A 12500-nucleotide genomic window follows, 5' to 3' on the forward strand; every position below is an offset into this window, starting at 1 on the left:
GTTGCGTGGTAAGCGACCGTGTCTGAAGCCCAAACACCACCGAGGCAAAGATCGCCTTAGCAGCGCGCCGCTTCAGCGGGCACCGCAGGGGCGACTAAAACCTGGCGGGAGGCATCGTCTCGTGTAGCGTCGCCCCTGCCCCAACTGGAGTGGCCCAGTCTTTAGGGGACAGAGACTGCGAAGCACTTGGACCGACGGCGGACTACGACGGAACGCTTCAGCTCGGCCAACGGGGCACCCACGCTCTCGAAGGAGACATTTTCCGTTTCGCGGCAATTCTCCGCCGTGCCGTGACTCTTCTCGCTCGCAGACTGCGCTGTCGCGTCGAACCGCTTTCGGGGGCCACCCTTCTCCTCCCCGCTCCTCGCAAGAATCTGCCGATTCCCATTCCTGCGACGAAGCCCGGAAGGGCGCCCACACAACTGCGGTGACGTGAACGAGCGACCAGCTCTGGAGCTCGACGTACTTCGAAGGCAAACAGCGCAAATTGCGATCGCGCTGGCTTTGCGCACGGCGCGGGAATCGGCCGGCGTTTCATTCCCACGTTTTCCGTGCACGCAAGCGTGCGCTTCCGACTCTCTCGCAAACGTGCGCGCTACATGGCAACAGACGTTCGCGCCTCGTGCTTGGACCGCTCTTTCCCTGCAGGTATCCGACTCCATCCTGCGGCGGTCTTGCTAGAGGCGCGCACTCGTCACGCTGCAGTAGTAATGCCTCGTTTCCGTCTTTTCGAAGAATTGGCACAACGGTTTGCCACCGTCTCCCTCTCGTGAGGCCGCTGGCGCGTGGCTTTAGCGCTCAACGTACTGTCCATGATGCCGACGCGGTCAAAACGAGTCGACGGACGCACGTTCCCTGTGCGCCGAAGTCTCTCTTGATATGTGATCCGACCCTCAGACAGACGAAGCCAAGGGAAGACCCAAGGCCGCAATGTGCGTTCAAAGAATCAGTGCTCAGTGTGTCCTGCAATTCACACCAAGTCTCGCAGCTGGCTGCGTTCTTCATCGACCCGAGAACCGAGTGATCCACCGCTTAGAGTCGTGAAAAATAGTTTGTTCAATTCAGTACAGTACAACCAGGGTTTTAGGCACGTGGCGTCTCCCTGTGTGTGGTTTCGAAGAGCGCCTTTCGGCGTGCGCTCCTCCAGTCTCGCTCTTTCGGCGGCCGCGTCTCAGCAGCTGAAAGCCTAATGGCACTCCACTCCTGCTACTCGCGCGTGTGTTTTGCGCCCACGCCTTCCTCGCTTGCCCTCGAGGTAGCTTATGCCGTTTGCGCGCACTCGAAGCCGGTTTTACCTGCCATCCAACCACCGGACCCGTGTGTCTCGTGTGCACGTTCACATCGCTCCACTAAAAATTGCAAAGAGCGACAGAGCCATGATTAGGGCTAAGCCGCTGTGGAGTCTTTAACGGCTACACGGCCACGGGCAGGGCTTCACCCCCATCGACGTGCTTCGCTTCAGTCAGCAGTAGGTTCATAGAAGGGCCTCAAACACACACACACTTTCGCATCGGCAGATCGCCGCAGCATAACCGCTGTTGATCCAACAGCCTACTTGAGACGAAAGACAAGAGCCCGGCGCGCGTACTCGCGCAGCTCTCCAAAACCACTCGGCCAGTGCCAGGGACGGCTCCCTGCGCCGGCGCCACAACAAGTCTACTTGAGGCGGAAGACGAAGCCAGCAAGGGCCTGGCCGCAAGTGCGTTCGAATCCGGGACTACAGTCCCTCGTCTGTCCGTACTTCCTCTTTCGACGTGCGGCGCCTTCCCAAAGCGCACAAGTCCGCTAACCGCAGAACGCTTCCGACGTAGCAAAGCCGCGTTTCCTTCGGTACTTCGCAGCAACGCCGCCTTTCCCTCGGCGGCGGGCGAATAGCCTGCAGACGTCGTCGCATTAAACCGCGATCTCGACACCTCGCGCGTCACGAGCAGGAGCCGACCGGCAGCCTCCGGCCCTTTCGGACTCGGTGGCATTTGCCGCGGAGGACGGGAGAGCACTTTAGGCCACGGTTCCTTCCGTACTTGGCAGCCGCACCCTCATACCGACAGTTCCATGACCGACCGAGCGCCACACCGTTCCTTTAGTACTTGGGCGGCAACAAAGTCGGGTCGTTACTCCATACTCGCCGCAGGAAGCGACCGGCAGCCGCCAGACTTTTCAGACTCGGCAGCGTTTGCCGCGGAGGACGGGAGAGCGCTCGCACCACGGTTCCGTGTGTGTACTAAGCGGCAGCGGCATTAGCTCTCGACCGTCAGTTCCTTGACCGACCGCACGCTTCGCCGTTCCCCTCGTACTGGGCAAAGCAGCAGGTCGGGTCGTCTTACTCCCATTCCGCGCAAGAGCGCCAAAGCGGACAGAAAGCCCACCCAGTGTGCGTTACGCCGTTTCTACCCGCGGGCGCGGCCAAGCCAACCGTCCAAGGTTGCAGCCGGCGTCCACTGGGCGCAACAAATTTGGCACGGGGCGCCCCTCAAAATTCAGGCAGTCCCCGGCATGTTCGGGTATAGCCGTCCCCGCGTCCAAGCGGGGCCAGCGGCGGAAAGCGTCGGGCGCAGCGAGCTGCTTCACCCACACGGGGTAGAAACAATGGCGCTCGCCACCCTTCACAATCCGGTAATGATCCTTCCGCAGGTTCACCTACGGAAACCTTGTTACGACTTTTACTTCCTCTAAATGATCAAGTTTGGTCATCTTTCCAACAGACCGGCGCAACCGAAAGGCCGCGCCGGACATCGGTCCGAAGACCTCACTAAATCATTCAATCGGTAGTAGCGACGGGCGGTGTGTACAAAGGGCAGGGACGTAATCAACGCGAGCTTATGACTCGCGCTTACTGGGAATTCCTCGTTCAAGGGGAACAATTGCAAGCCCCTATCCCAATCACGAAAGAAGTTCCACGGGTTACCCAGTCTTTTCAGACAGGGATAAAGACACGCTGCTTCCTTCAGTGTAGCGCGCGTGCGGCCCCGGACATCTAAGGGCATCACAGACCTGTTATTGCTCTGTTTCGTGCGGCTAGGAGCCGCTTGTCCCTCTAAGAAGGTTGTAAGGTGCTGGGAACCCCGCACCTATTTAATAGGCTAGAGTCTCGTTCGTTATCGGAATTAACCAGACAAATCGCTCCACCAACTAAGAACGGCCATGCACCACCATCCACCGAATCAAGAAAGAGCTCTCAATCTGTCAATCCTCCCAGTGTCCGGGCCGGGTAAGTTTTCCCGTGTTGAGTCAAATTAAGCCGCAGGCTCCACTCCTGGTGGTGCCCTTCCGTCAATTCCTTTAAGTTTCAGCTTTGCAACCATACTTCCCCCGGAACCCAAACACTTTGGTTTCCCGGAAGCTGCCCGCCGAGTCATTTGAGTAACTCAGGCGGATCGCTGGTTGGCATCGTTTATGGTCAGAACTAGGGCGGTATCTGATCGCCTTCGAACCTCTGACTTTCGTTCTTGATCAAAGAAAACATTCTTGGCAAATGCTTTCGCAGTAGTTCGTCTTGCGACGGTCCAAGAATTTCACCTCTAGCGCCGCAATACGAATGCCCCCGTCTGTCCCTCTTAATCATTACCTCGTATTCCAAAAACCAACAGAACAGAAACGAGGTCTTGTTCTATTATTCCATGCAAGTTTATTCAGGCGACTCGCCTGCGTTGAGCACTCTAATTTTTTCAAAGTAAAAGCACCGGCCTTCTCGAGGCACACAATGAAGTGCACCAAGAAAGGACCGGCATGATGTTCAGTCCGAGCCGTCGCATCGGGTAGATGCACTACTCGTCTGGAACTGAGATCCAACTACGAGCTTTTTAACCGCAGCAGCTTTAGTATACGCTATTGGAGCTGGAATTACCGCGGCTGCTGGCACCAGACTTGCCCTCCAATTGATCCTCGTTAAAGGATTTAGAGTGTACTCATTTCAATTACGGGGCCTCAAAAGAGTCCCGTATTGTTATTTTTCGTCACTACCTCCCCGTGCCGGGAGTGGGTAATTTGCGCGCCTGCTGCCTTCCTTGGATGTGGTAGCCGTTTCTCAGGCTCCCTCTCCGGAATCGAACCCTGATTCTCCGTTACCCGTAACAACCATGGTAAGCAAGTAACCTACCATCGAAAGTTGATAAGGCAGACACTTGAAAGAAACGTCGCCGGCTCGTGGCCATGCGATCAGCACAAAGTTATCCAGAGTCACCACACAATACGGGCCGAAACCCGATCGATCTTGGTCTAATAAAAGCACCCGTCGCCCAAAGGGCTTCAGGCTCACTGCATGTATTAGCTCTAGAATTGCCACAGTTATCCAAGTAGGAAGAAACGATCTAAGGAACCATAACTGATTTAATGAGCCATTCGCGGTTTCGCCTTATTTCGGCATGTACTTAGACATGCATGGCTTAATCTTTGAGACAAGCATATGATTACTGGCAGGATCAACCAGGTAATCGTTCAACTGCGCGTCCAGCCTTTCAAGCAGGCCGGACGCCGTTTTTGCGATGCCGAGGCCACCTTCAGGCGCCCCAACACGCTTCGTTCTCGCAAAGGGTAGCACTTTGCACAGTCCGAGACGACGGCGTTCGAGCTCGCAACGGCGCCCTCCCCGCAGGGCCGGGTATCGCCACGCGGCAAGAAGCACGCAACATTCTCGATAGACCGGTTGTGTCGACTCGATCGCGGCTTGCGGTTTCTCTCGAGCCCGCAGCACTGGTGGACCGACCGACACTTGCAACGTAGCCGAGACGGCAAAGCCGCTAGGCGACGGGTCACGCCCGCGCCTTCGGCGCTTTCGTATTTGATTCGTCCGAGGACGATGCGGAACACACTTCGATATCGTGGAAAAAGCGTCGTCCGACAACCAGCCCCTAACGCATCAAGCGGATGAGGCTGCAGACGTCAGCTGTGGGATCCACGGGAGCGATACCGGGGACACGCTTGACGGGCACGAAGCCCGCCGCATATCAAACACCCAGGTCGCTTTGGGGGCGACTGCTCTCTGGGACCCCCATATAATAGCAGCGATAAGTACCCAGACCTCCATGGGGCCGTACTCGTGCCACTTTCGACGAGCGTTTGGCGAAAATCGTGCCGCCTCGTAACGCCGCGAGCAAGATTGAAAGCTTACGTCGGCAGCACAATGCCGAAGTCGTGAAAGCGCAGCGCGTCCACCGAATGCGCGAACGGCAATTTCTCGCCAATGGCCAGTACGGTTTCCTGCACAATTGCCTGTCTGTCGCCCTACGGGGCCCCCGGCCGATCGATTCGAGGCACGCTAGCACGGCCCCTTCGCCATTTCCGAGCACGAGTGCGAACAGTGCGGGCGGCGTGCTCGACGCCCCGGCTGACGTCGTTTCGGACTTTGTCTCTTCGCGTGCTCGCGGCAACGCCGCGGCCAACGACGACGTCTGCGCGGTTCTTTGCCGGTTCCCGGCGTGCTACAGTGCAGCCCTCTGCAGGGTGACACCGGCTCCGTCGTGGCCGTGCGGCGGCTTGTACGCAAAAGTTGCGTCAAAGGCGTCGCGCTCGCGCCGCCCCGGCACACGCGGTTTCGGACTTTGTCTCTTCCAGCGCTCGCGTAGTCGTGGGCACGATTGTCGACGTCGCAACGGTGCGCGGACACCGCCACGAGCACGCGCAAGACGAAAATCGCACTACGGTACAATGTCGGCCGGGGCCGTACGGCCCCTTACAGTAGCAGCGATAAGTGCCCAGACCTCCATGGGGCCGTACTCGTGCGACGCGGCGGCGTACTGCGCCGAGCCGAGCGCCAATATTTGGCTTTTGCAGGGCGGATTCGAGCTCTGGCGATCGCCGCGGTACCGCCGCTCACCGATTCAAGGCACGCTAGCGCGGCCCCTTCGCCATTTCCGAGCACGCGTGCGAACAGTGCGGGCGGCGTGCTCGACGCCCCGGCTGACGTCGTTTCGGACTTTGTCTCTTCGCGTGCTCGCGGCAACGCCGCGGCCAACGACGACGTCTGCGCGGTTCTTTGCCGGTTCCCGGCGTGCTACAGTGCAGCCCTCTGCAGGGTGACACCGGCTCCGTCGTGGCCGTGCGGCGGCTTGTACGCAAAAGTTGCGTCAAAGGCGTCGCGCTCGCGCCGCCCCGGCACACGCGGTTTCGGACTTTGTCTCTTCCAGCGCTCGCGTAGTCGTGGGCACGATTGTCGACGTCGCAACGGTGCGCGGACACCGCCACGAGCACGCGCAAGACGAAAATCGCACTACGGTACAATGTCGGCCGGGGCCGTACGGCCCCTTACAGTAGCAGCGATAAGTGCCCAGACCTCCATGGGGCCGTACTCGTGCGACGCGGCGGCGTACTGCGCCGAGCCGAGCGCCAATATTTGGCTTTTGCAGGGCGGATTCGAGCTCTGGCGATCGCCGCGGTACCGCCGCTCACCGATTCAAGGCACGCTAGCGCGGCCCCTTCGCCATTTCCGAGCACGCGTGCGAACAGTGCGGGCGGCGTGCTCGACGCCCCGGCTGACGTCGTTTCGGACTTTGTCTCTTCGCGTGCTCGCGGCAACGCCGCGGCCAACGACGACGTCTGCGCGGTTCTTTGCCGGTTCCCGGCGTGCTATAGTGCAGCCCTCTGCAGGGCGACACCGGCTCCGTCGTGTCCGTGCGGCGGCTTGTACGCAAAAGTTGCGTCAAAGGCGTCGCGCTCGCGCCGCCCCGGCACACGCGGTTTCGGACTTTGTCTCTTCCAGCGCTCGCAACCATGTCGGGGCCGACGCCGACGACTGCGTGGTGTTTCAACGATTGCCGGCGTGACACAATGCAGCTGCGTGCGGGATGCCAGCGATTCCGTCGTGTCCGTGCGGCGGCTTGTACGCAAAAGTTGTGTCAAAGGCGTCGCGCTCGCGCCGCCCCGGCACACGCGGTTTCGGACTTTGTCTCTTCCAGCGCTCGCGTAGTCGTGGGCACGATTGTCGACGTCGGAACGGTGCGCGGACACCGCCACGAGCACGCGCAAGACGAAAATCGCACTACGGTACAATGTCGGCCGGGGCCGTACGGCCCCTTACAGTAGCAGCGATAAGTGCCCAGACCTCCATGGGGCCGTACTCGTGCGACGCGGCGGCGTACTGCGCCGAGCCGAGCGCCAATATTTGGCTTTTGCAGGGCGGATTCGAGCTCTGGCTATCGCCGCGGTACCGCCGCTCACCGATTCAAGGCACGCTAGCGCGGCCCCTTCGCCATTTCCGAGCACGCGTGCGAACAGTGCGGGCGGCGTGCTCGACGCCCCGGCTGACGTCGTTTCGGACTTTGTCTCTTCGCGTGCTCGCGGCAACGCCGCGGCCAACGACGACGTCTGCGCGGTTCTTTGCCGGTTCCCGGCGTGCTATAGTGCAGCCCTCTGCAGGGCGACACCGGCTCCGTCGTGTCCGTGCGGCGGCTTGTACGCAAAAGTTGCGTCAAAGGCGTCGCGCTCGCGCCGCCCCGGCACACGCGGTTTCGGACTTTGTCTCTTCCAGCGCTCGCGTAGTCGTGGGCACGATTGTCGACGTCGGAACGGTGCGCGGACTACGCCACGAGCACGCGCAAGCCGAAAATCGCACTACGGTACAATGTCGGCCGGGGCCGTACGGCCCCTTACAGTAGCAGCGATAAGTGCCCAGACCTCCATGGGGCCGTACTCGTGCGACGCGGCGGCGTACTGCGCCGAGCCGAGCGCCAATATTTGGCTTTTGCAGGGCGGATTCGAGCTCTGGCGATCGCCGCGGTACCGCCGCTCACCGATTCAAGGCACGCTAGCGCGGCCCCTTCGCCATTTCCGAGCACGCGTGCGAACAGTGCGGGCGGCGTGCTCGACGCCCCGGCTGACGTCCTTTCGGACTTTGTCTCTTCGCGTGCTCGCGGCAACGCCGCGGCCAACGACGACGTCTGCGCGGTTCTTTGCCGGTTCCCGGCGTGCTATAGTGCAGCCCTCTGCAGGGTGACACCGGCTCCGTCGTGTCCGTGCGGCGGCTTGTACGCAAAAGTTGCGTCAAAGGCGTCGCGCTCGCGCCGCCCCGGCACACGCGGTTTCGGACTTTGTCTCTTCCAGCGCTCGCAACCATGTCGGGGCCGACGCCGACGACTGCGTGGTGTTTCAACGATTGCCGGCGTGACACAATGCAGCTGCGTGCGGGATGCCAGCGATTCCGTCGTGGCGGTGCGGCGGCTTGTACGCAAAAGTTGCGTCAAAGGCGTCGCGCTCGCACCGCCCCGGCACACGTGGTTTCGGACTTTGTCTCTTCGAGCGCTCGCAGCGATGTCGAGGCGATCGCTTACGTCTGCACGGTTTGCGGTGTGCTACAATGCAGCAGTCTGCCGCACTACACCTCTTGGTTGCCGAGGCCAGCACGGCAATTTACTGAAGCGAGCGCATTGCGCCCAGGCGGCAGCGGACTTTGTTGCTTCGGGAGTGCTCTTGCTGTAAAATTTGAACGGCTGCAGCTGCGCGAAGCAAGTGTACCTATTTTCACTCTCTCTCTGTCTGCCTTTGAGGCGACTGTAATTTCACTTTAAACGCAACTGGAGGCGGGAGCAACCTGATGAGAGTAGGTGGACTTCGGTACATGTAATTTAGAAATTGCTTTCAAGCTTTGAGGACATACACCTTCGCGCCATCTGCTTTCCCCGTCTCTTTGGCACTTTATAGTATGTGCTGCATGCTCTGCATTCCAAAGAAACACGCCTGTCTCTCTCCCTCTCTCACGTTCTTCTTCTTTTTGTAGCTGCTGTTGTAGAAGATGCTATGCTCTTTAATCGCTGTAACATAGAGTGCTTGCACAAGCCAACAACTTTTGCGTGTTTTTTTTTTTTTTCTCTTCCCAAGACGTTTCTGCCATTATTCACTAACTCTCGTTCTTAGTATGCAATGGAGCGTTAGCTCACGCCATCTACCTTTCTTTCTGTATTGCAAAGTCCGCAGGTTTTCCTAGTTCCGTACACAGATGGCGCCAATGCGTTTTGGCGCCAGGTTCGAACGACCTCGCTCTACTCGTGTTTGGCATTTGAATGTTTCAAAGGGGTTTGCGACAGGGGGTGGTTCTTGTGCAAGGCTGAGCTTTCCAGCTGCGTTTAAGCTATGCTAGCATGTGTGCGTATATATATATATATATATATATATATATATATATATATATATATATATATATATATATATATATAAATACACAAACACACACACACACACATGCATATATACATACACACACACGGTAATGGTAAAGATGATGAGGTAGCACTTTTTTTTTTCTTTTTTTTACAATGCCTGTGTTTCAGATGGCGATCTTTCTCCCCTCTATGTTTCCGGTTGGAAGGAGTGTGCAGCGTTTTCTATATTTATTTTGTCATTCACTTCTATGTTGCTCGTCTTCGTACATGGGGCATGCTACCTAATTCTACCGGTCGATTCGACACGTTGCGATCCGTCCCGGCCTGTGCCGTATCAAAATTTTCAGTGGGCCTTGCGGTAAATAAAAAGAAATGAAGGAAATGCGCGTAGTATATTACAATTGCACACGGGCTTGAAACGAAGCCCTCAAGGAAGGTCACCTTGAGCGGTCGCATTCAGACGGAAGTAAGCATTCCCCTGGCGCGTTTTTTTTCCGCTCGCCTGTTCAGTTTTCTACGAGGTTGCCTTGGTTGGTTTCGCGTTACAAGCAAGCTTGCACTCGGGTCTCGTTTCTACGCGACAGCGTTTCGTTAACAGCGAAAGACTGAGGCGTTGCGAATTCATCCGTGAGATAGGGAGCGTTGAGTCTGTACACAGGCTGAATTTTATAATATTGCCCACGCTGTTGCTGAGGTTACCCATGTCGGCAGGGCGCCCACAAGGCAGTAGTACAATGAAGTGAAGTGAAGGACATCGCTTCTCGGCCTTTTGGCTAAGATCAAAGTGTAGTATCTGTTCTTATCAGCTTAATATCTGATACGGGTTCTATATGGACCCACGATATTAAACCTATTTTTGGAAGTTGGCGGAGTGCTTGAAGCCTGCTTCACCTCCGCCGCAGGTCGGCCCGGTATTGCACTACCTCCGGGATCGGCCCCGCTCACTTAGGTGAGACTTCATTCAATCAAAATGAAGAGCACAAGCTCAACGCGAGCACTGACTTGACACGCACCATTCCTATACTACACGCAACGATGCCGGTTCGCGGACCACGAGAGTAATTAAACTGCCACTCCATCTGTGTGTAGCGTCGCACTTGTTGCGTCGCAAATGGGACAGCCGCTCCAGCAAATTTCTAGTTATGGGCTTCGAGAAAAATTAATGAAAGCAAAAGAAAGAACCAGAATTCCTATTTGTCCGATGTCTCTGAATGATTGTCTCCTGTAAAGAGCCACTTGGGGGGATGGGGGGTAGGATTAGCCGTGGGGTTCGCAATCAATATGAATCCCACTCAAAGCCAACACTGGATTTTGGAGTTCACTATCGCTTGGATCCGTAAACCACCGCGCCCACGCAAGCTCGCCCTGCCGCCGAAATCCGCTGCCCAAGTGGAAGAAAGATTCCCTATGAAAGAAAAATAGAGTGCCCGATTTCTGGCAACTACTGTGCAGCCTTTGTGTACACATTTTCGCAGCAGTGGGACCGAGCGCCTCGAAAACAAACTTGTCGTATGCCCGAATGTGGCGAAATATATTCAAGGGTTAAAAGGTGCCTCATCTTTCTAACCTGTATGTTACGAAGACCTGTTGCTACCTTTTCATCATGAACATCATCATCATCATCATCCTGGCTACGCCCACTGCAGGGCAAAGGCATCTCCCATGATCCTCCAAGTACCCCGGTCAGGTGCCGATTGTCGCCATGTAGTCCCTAATCTAATCTGCCCTCCTACCTTTCTGCCACCCCCTGCTACGCTTCCCTCCTCTCGGAATTCAGTCTGTAACCCTTAATGGCCACCGGTTATCTTCCCCCCAGATTGCATGCCCTGCGCATGCCCATTTGTTTTTCCTGGTTTAAACTTTGGTGTCATTAACGAGCGTTTGTTCTCGCACACCCCAATCTGCTCTATTCCGATCCCCCCGTGACGCCACACCCATCATCCTTCTTTCCAGAGCCCGTTGCGTCGCCCTCAGTTACCCTTCGGTAATCCTCAAAGCTTTTTGTTGGGACACTCGTGGCATCTTTCTCGTTTAATGAAGTCAAATTTTTTTCAGTTTTGGGGGAAAACTCAATGAGCTAGGCGCGATTGTGTCCCTGGCGCCGCTCTCAACAAGATGGCGGCGCCCATGCTTTTTGCCTGCAGGTTCGGCCCTACGCAGAACACGCCTGCCGGGCAGTGTAGCCACGTTGAAGGGGCAAAGCGTAGTGCAGTGAAGCGCTTGCTCGGGCGAAAAACGCAAATATGAGCCAAACAGGAATTTCCATTATTGGAAATTCCAGTTCAGTTTGCGCATTGCGTTCGCCTAAGGTAAAGAACACAAATGCGAGTGCCACAGCAGTCAAGTCAAAGCTTAGGATTGCGTACCATTTTTTTTTTTTTTTTCGTGCCTTTTACTCCTGGCCTGCGTGGCCCTAGCGCGCATGCACACGAAAGTAATGAAATGGTGAAAACACGAAATAATGCGGTGCGGCTGTATCATATCTATTTTGTGCGCTTTGTTCTTTGTGGACTACAGCGGTGTGCGTCATGAGAAAGTTTCGGTGCCCTTCTTGGGTGACCAGTGAAGCTATATTTAAAACCACATTGATTTGTACGGTTATTGCTACAAACTGCGTGTGGGTGTTTTTCTTTTTCGCTGCCAACGATGGGTTATCGCAACCGCGATCGGTTCTGCTGCTACGCTAGACGCGTGCTTGCCAACGGTTGGCTCTATACGCGACCCGCGACGCGTGGTCGGCACATTCAAGCAGTCAATTGCAAACCGTTCCAAGAAAAAGGATGTACTCCACTTGCCACCTAGTTCGACGATTGTACTTTCTGACCCTCGAGGAAGCGCCGCCATCCCACGTTTTCTATAATACGATAAGATTCAGAGCGACCGCGACCACTTGTCTTTGTCAATATCTCGGAAACGCTTTCTTTTTCTTTTTTTTTTTAAATCCAGATACTCAGACGCGCCCGTGTTCACGCGCACTTGCTCTCTCCGATAAGCAGGGAAGCTCGGTTGGGGTGGTGTCGGGCCTTGCGCATGCGCTGCTGAGCTCGTCGCTTCGCCGGCCGGTCGATGCTGGCGCGGTACTGGTAATGAACTTCGACGTGCATGGTGAAACGTCACTTTGTATTGCCACTGTAGACTAGCAATGCAATGTGTTTGCGAGCGATTGGATAAATGAGAAAGCGTGCACTGTCTACAGTTTATGCCCCTCTAGAGTAGTGGAAATGTTGCTCCAAGTGTTAGGTTTGTAATTTGCGCCTACGAACATGAACTAAACAAAGAAAATGGTCTGCAGCCGCCTTCGCTTCATAAAATTCCCGTACGAAGAAATTTCCGTGCGCGAATGAGAGAGCAAAAGAGAGAAACCATGCTAAGAAGAATGGCTGCCTTTTACGTGATCTCGCGCATGAAACC

At 56.2% G+C, this 12500-nt stretch overlaps 3 non-coding genes across 3 annotated transcripts; 1 reads left to right on the forward strand and 2 right to left on the reverse strand.

Moving 5' to 3' along the window:
• Nucleotides 1–887: 887 nt before the first annotated feature.
• Nucleotides 888–1040, reverse strand: LOC140214519 (5.8S ribosomal RNA). Its single transcript, XR_011891456.1, has one exon. It is a non-coding gene; the product is annotated as a 5.8S ribosomal RNA (ribosomal RNA).
• A 1574-nt stretch (nt 1041–2614) lies between these two features.
• LOC140214522 (small subunit ribosomal RNA) lies at nt 2615–4429 on the reverse strand. The gene has a single exon (XR_011891459.1). It is a non-coding gene; the product is annotated as a small subunit ribosomal RNA (ribosomal RNA).
• Nucleotides 4430–9842: 5413 nt separating this feature from the next.
• On the forward strand, nt 9843–10034 carry LOC140214533 (U2 spliceosomal RNA). The gene has a single exon (XR_011891470.1). It is a non-coding gene; the product is annotated as a U2 spliceosomal RNA (small nuclear RNA).
• The last annotated feature ends 2466 nt before the right edge of the window (nt 10035–12500 follow it).

This window comes from Dermacentor andersoni, unplaced genomic scaffold (genome assembly GCF_023375885.2).
Source record: "Dermacentor andersoni unplaced genomic scaffold, qqDerAnde1_hic_scaffold ctg00000434.1, whole genome shotgun sequence".
Classification (NCBI taxonomy): Eukaryota; Metazoa; Arthropoda; class Arachnida; order Ixodida; family Ixodidae; genus Dermacentor; species Dermacentor andersoni.